The following is a 6,574-nucleotide window of genomic DNA, read 5'->3' as shown; positions in this document are numbered from 1 at the left end:
CAGAGCCCGACGCGGGGCTTGAACTCACGGACCGCGAGATCGTGACCTGGCTGAAGTCAGACGCTTAACCGACTGCGCCACCCAGGCGCCCCTGAAGTGGGACACTTAAATGACTGAGCCAGCCAGGTGCCCCTAAGATTCCAACTTAAACAAAAGAAACAGGAAATAAGCCTGGGGATAGCAATACTTCAGGAGAAATAAAGGAACAGAATCGTAAGTGTGGACTCAAGCTAAAAACTAGGCAACTGTCAGCCAAACATAAATCTAGCAAATGTGTTCAAGTCGGAAGATTACACTGAGGCCAGGACAATAGGATGCTCTTAAGTAACTCTGCTGCTCTTCCTTCATTCCTGAAAATCTGAGATTCCTGCTTTTATCAGTTCAGTCAGACTGAAAAACTTAGTGTTTCTTGTAGAGCAGGTATGCTGACAACAACTTCTCTTAGTTCTCCTTTAACTGGAAGTATCATTATCACTGTAATTTCCTAAGGATTATTTTCATTAGATATAGAATTCTAGGTTGGCCATTCTTTTCTCTCAGTACATCTTTAAAGATGTTCCACTGTCCTCCAGCTTCCATGGTGTCCAAGGAAAACCCCACAGGTACCTGAATCATTTCTTTAAGTACTTTCAAGATGTGTTCTTTGACTTTAGTCATTAACAGACTGACTACATCTGTACATGACTTTCTTTGGATTTATCTTAGTTGCGGTCATAGCTGAGTTTTTTAAGTAAACTCGACACTCAATTTGGGACTTGAACTCACGACCCCAAGATCAAGAGTTACATGCTCTACCAATGGAGCCAGCCAGGCCCCCTTAGCTGCGCTTTTTAAACCTATAAATTTAGGTCTTTCATCAAATTTTCTAATTTTTAGCCATTATGCCTTCAAATTTAAGAGTTATTATAACTGAGTAATCTAATAGACTACCTACTTTTCTTCTTTTAAGTTCTTTAAGATATGCATGACTGCTGAAGGCAAAAAACAAAGCATTATCTGGTATGATTTTCAATGTATGAAGATGTACTACTGCTGATAAGTATAACACAAAGGTCAGTGGAGGAAAGCAAAAGGAGTTTCCACAAAGATTTTGAAAGATACATATAATGTGACTTCTAATGCAATAAGCCAAAAATAAAATAAATTTTAAAAAAGAGAAGCCTATAAAGCCAATAAATGAATTAAAATAGAATACTAAAACATATTTAAACAACAGGAAAGACAGGAAAGAGGGAATAAAGAAACAAAACTAGAGGTTACAAACAGGAAACTAATAATAAAATGGTAGGCCTAAATCTAAAGAGGTCAATAATAACATTAAAAGGAAATAGCCCAGGGGCGCCTGGCTCAGTCAGAGGAGCACATGACTCTTGATCTTGGGGTTGTGAGTTCAAGCACCACATGGGATGTAGAGATTACTTAAATAAAAAACCAACAAACCAGATTTTAAAACAAAGACTGTAACAAGAGATAAATAAGGGCATTATATCCTCATTAGGGGGGTTATCCATCAAGAAGATCTAACAGTTGTACATATGTATGCCCCCAACTTTGGAGTACCCAAATACATAAATAAATTAGTAATAAATATGAACTCATTGATAATAATACCATAATACTAGGAGGCCTTATCACCTCACTTACAGCAATGGACTTATCTTCTAAGCAGAAAATCAACAAGAAAACAATGGTTTTGAATGACACAGTGGACTGGATGGACTTAACAAATATATTCAGAACATTTCATCCTAAAGCAACAGAATATACATTCTTTTCAAGCGCACACAAAACATTCTCGATCACTGGGTAAGGAAAGGGGAAAAAATAGTTTCAAACAGAGAGGGAGGCAAACCATAAGAGACTCTTAAATACAGAAAATAAACTGAGGGTTAATGGGAGAGGGAGGGGGAAAATGGGTGATGGGCATTGAGAAAATGGATGATGGGCACTTCTTGGGATGAGCACTGGGTGTTGTATGTAAGCAATGAATCACAGCAATCTACTCCCAAAACCAAAGAGCACACTGTATACGCTGTATGTTAGCTAACTTGACAATAAATTATATTTTAAAACTAAAACAAAAACAAAAAACAAAGAAACATTCTCCAGAATAGACCACATACTGGGTCAAAAATTAGCCCTCAACCTCAGTTGGTTAAGTGGCCGAATTTGGCTCAGGTCATGATCTCGTGGTTTGTGAGCTTGAGCCCCACATCAGGCTCTGTGCTGACAGCTCAGAGCCTGGAGCCTGCTTTGGATTCTGTGTCCTCAACTCTCTCTGCTCCTCCCCTGCTCGTGCTCTGTCTCACTCTCAAAAATAAATAAAATATTAAAAAAAAATTGGCCCTCAACAAGTACAAAAAGATCAAGATCATACCATGCATATTTTCAGATCACAATGCTATGAAATTTAAAATCAACCACAAGAAAAAAATAAACTACGTGGAGGTTAAAGAATATCTAGTAAAGAATACTAGGAAATTAAATACTAGGAAATTAAATACCAGGAAATTAAAGAAGAAATAAATGAAAAACTAAAAAAAAAAAAAAAAAAAAAGCAAATATCATGAGGACACCAATTCAAAGAGACTACTGGATTGGATTGAAGTACAAGATCTTAGTATAGAAGGAATCCATTTTTAAAATTTTTTTTTTGTTTTAGAGAGAGAGAGAGAGTGTGTGAGTGAGGCAGAGGGGTAGAGGAAGAGGGAGGCAGAGAAAGAGGAGAGAGAATCTAAAGCAGGCTCCATGCTCAGTGCAGAGCCTAACGTGGGGCTTGATCCCACGATCCTGGGATCGTGACCTGAGCCAAGATCAAGAGTTGGATGCTCAACTGACTGAGTTATCCAGGAGCCCCTAAAAGGAATCCATTTTAAATATAAATACAAAGATTAAATATAAAGTGATAAAAACATGTATCATGCAAACAACAACCAAAAAGAAAAAAAAAAGCTGGGCCTTCCAGTAGGATGAAGTGAGAAGGTTGCCAAATCTTCTCCTAAAAAAGTAACTATAAACTATCAAAAGCAACCATTTCAGTACTCTGGAAACTGACCAAAAGTTTTCAACAAATGGAGAAGCACTTATTCATGAAAAACGACAGCACTTCCAATAAAAAGAGTGGAAATACGTGGGATGCTTGCTTGGGGTGGCTCCTATCCCTCCACCCAGCTTGGTTGGTACAATAGTTCTAATATGGCAGGGCAGAGTACAAACAACCAGCAGTTTCACTGCTGGAGGGGGCTGACATGATTTGAAATGAAAAGTGAAAAACCTACTGTCCTTAATAATTTGTCATAATTTTGGTCACAAATGAACATGGGAGGCCAATGATTTTATGAGGCTGAGGGATGTTCTTGGTTGAGGCAAGCACTAAATTGGGCAGATAGGTCATTTAACAAGGAGGTATGGGATATGAAACAGGAAGAAATTTGACAGACTCTCCACATATACCATGCTGAGAGGAAGTCATGAGCAAACACAGGGAAGACCATACAGGGTTCAAGTGATTTACAAATTCTAGGTCTACAGAGAATTTGCAAGCATGCACATGGGAGAAAAGAGAGAGCCCAACAGAAAATAATAGGGTACATCTGGAAACTGCCTAAATGTTAAATGGGTTTCTGAATCCACACACAGATCCACTGACAGAGAATAGAAGTCTTACTAGCTCAAGGTGTTCAACCACCAAGCTACATAGATCAAATCCTAATAAGTTAGTCTTAAAACTAAAACAAGAAGGAAAAAAAAACACAGAGAAATAAGTGGTCACACACTGTAGGGGAAATGGATTTCATATTTTTAGTCCAGGCAAATTACTATGAATATCAAATTGGTACACAGAAATAGCAATAATCCTCATGTAGGAAAAAAAAAAATCAGAATCCAGAGTTACTACATTATTTAAAGTGTCCATTAAAAATTACAAAATATGTGGGGCGCCTGGGTGGCTCAGTCGGTTAAGAGTCCGACTTCGGCTCAGGTCATGATCTCGCGGTCTGTGAGTTCGAGCCCTGTGTCGGGCTCTGTGCTGACCACTCAGAGCCTGGAGCCTGTTTCGGATTCTGTGTCTCCCTCTCTCTCTGACTCTCCCCCGTTCATGCTCTGTCTCTCTCTGTCTCAAAAATAAATAAATGTTAAAAAAAAATTTTTTTTAAAATTACAAAATATGCAATAAGACAAGAAAATATAACCCATACACAGGAAAACATTAATAAACAGAAAATGATTCTAAGTGGATCCAGATGTTGAATGTAGCAGACAATGACTTCAAACCAGCTATAATAAATATATTGAAAGAACTAAAAAGAATGGCACCTGGCTGGCTTAGTTGGTAGAGCAGGCAACTCTTGATCTTGGGGTTATGAGTTCAAGTCCCATACTGGGCTAGAACTAACTTTAAAAAATAAAAAAAAACTAAAAATAACAAGTTCAAAGAAGGAAAGTATGATGACAGTGACACACACACACACACACACACACACACACACACACCTAAAAATCAATTATAAGAAAACTAGAAAATTCACAAATATGTGGAAATTAAACAACATGCTACTGAAAAACCAATGAGCCAAAGAAGAAATCAAGAGAAAAATTTTTAAAAAGCCTTGAGACAAATGAAAATGGAAATAAAATATACTGAAACTTATATGAGGTACAGCAAAAGCAGTTCTAAAAAACTGCTTAAAAAAAAAAAGGAAGTTGGTAAGAGAATAAATCTTAAAAGTCCTCATCACAAGAAAAAAAATTTTTATAACTATAGTGATGGATGTTAACTAGGCTTATTGCAGTGATCATTTTGCAGTATACACAAATATCAATTATGTTGTACACTTGAAACTAATATAATGTTATATGGCAATTATACCTCAAATAAAAATGAAAAAATGTCAATAGAAGGCAATATAGGAGATACAGAGGAACATAATAGATATGAGTTGTGTAGAATACGAATAGCAAAAAGTATGATGTAAACACATCCTTATCAACAATTACAGTGAATGTCAACAAACAAAACCCAATCTAACAAGAATGTCAGATGGTCTAAGAAACACCATGTTGTCTTTAAGAAGCACACTTTAGATTTAACTTTACAAATAGGCTGAAAGTAAAACAGATGCAAAAAAACATAAACCATGCAAAAAACAACAAGAAGAGAAATAGACTAGCTATATTCATATCAGGACTAGCTATATTCATATCAGAAAAAATAGACATTAAAGCAAAAATATTATTAAGAGACAAATAGGAACATTTCATGACAACAAAACGATTAGTCCTTCTGGAATGTATAACAATTTATAAGTACATAGACTCTAAAGACCCAAACATACATAAAGCAAAAACTGACAGAACAGAAAGGAAAAGTAGAGCTTCTAATACATTATTCTCAATAACTGATAGAATATCTAGACAGAATGTAAACAAGGATGCATAAAACTTATACTACACTATCAACCCCATAGACCTAATTTGACATTTACACAACACTACAGTAGAATATGCCTTCTTTTCAGGTATACATGGTACATTCTCCAGTAAAGACCATTCACTCAACCAAAAAACAAGTCTCATATTTAAAGGTATTGAAATGAGGAGCACCTGGCTGGCTCAGTAGGTTAAGCGTCCAACTTCAGCCCAGGTCATGATCTCACAGTTTGTGGGTTCAACCTCCACATCAGGCTGTATGCAGACAGCTCAGAGACTGAAGCCTGCTTTGGATTCTGTGTCTCCCTCTCTCTCTGCCCCTCCCCTGCTGATGCTCTCTCTCTCTCAAAAATAAACATCAAAAAAAAATTTTTTTTTAAATTTAAAGGTGTTGAAATCATACAAAGTATGTTCTGTAAACAAAATGAAATTAAGTTAGAAATCAGTACCAGGAAGAAGTCTGAGAAATTCCCATTATTTGGAAATTTAAACAACACTCTTCTAAACAACCCACAAATAAAAGAAATTATAAGGAAAATTACAAAATATTTTGATGAAATGAAAAGGGTGCAACATATCAGAATTTATGGGATACAGTTAAGGAAGTGCTTAGTGTAAAATTTAATGCCTTAAATGACTATATTAGAAAAGAAAGTTTCAAACTCCTTACCTAAACTTCCACCTTAAGAAATGAGAAAAAGAAGTGAAAACTAAACCCAAAGCAAACAGAAGAAAATAAATAATGAAACTTATAAAAGTACACAGGTCCTACAGGATGGATGAAGGCTGGTGTACAAGGGGCACAGGAGAATCTCAGGGGATAACTGGGATTTTGTCTGTGTTTGATGATGGTGGTGGTGACACAACCAAAGGGTAAATTTCTGTGTATGTTAAAATAAAAAATAAAAACAGTGACACATTATTTTCAAAAACAAAATTCTTTCTAAAAGTTAAAAATAAAATGTATATTAAGGCAAAATTTTAAAAATCCTATATATTGATTCTCTGGACATTAGAAAGAAGCAGAATAATTATTCTGGGTATAAAATTTACAGAATTCAATTCGTTCCTTAGCCATTTTCCTTCCTTCCTTTCTTTTCTTTTCTTTTCTTTTCTTTTCTTTTCTTTTCTTTTCTTTTCTTTT

The 6,574-nt window shown here is 35.8% G+C and overlaps 1 protein-coding gene across 4 annotated transcripts in view; it reads right to left on the bottom strand.

The window, feature by feature from the left end:
• The window catches only part of LRRC28 (leucine rich repeat containing 28), a 152,652-nt gene that overhangs the window by 64,683 nt on the left and 81,395 nt on the right, over positions 1 to 6,574 (bottom strand). The window lies entirely within an intron of this gene.

Source organism: Herpailurus yagouaroundi, unplaced genomic scaffold, assembly GCF_014898765.1.
Source record: "Herpailurus yagouaroundi ecotype Mexico unplaced genomic scaffold, PumYag 185, whole genome shotgun sequence".
In the NCBI taxonomy this organism is placed as follows: domain Eukaryota; kingdom Metazoa; phylum Chordata; class Mammalia; order Carnivora; family Felidae; genus Herpailurus; species Herpailurus yagouaroundi.
The sequence above is the reverse complement of the archived record's forward strand: the minus strand, read 5'-3'. Positions and strand labels throughout refer to the sequence as shown.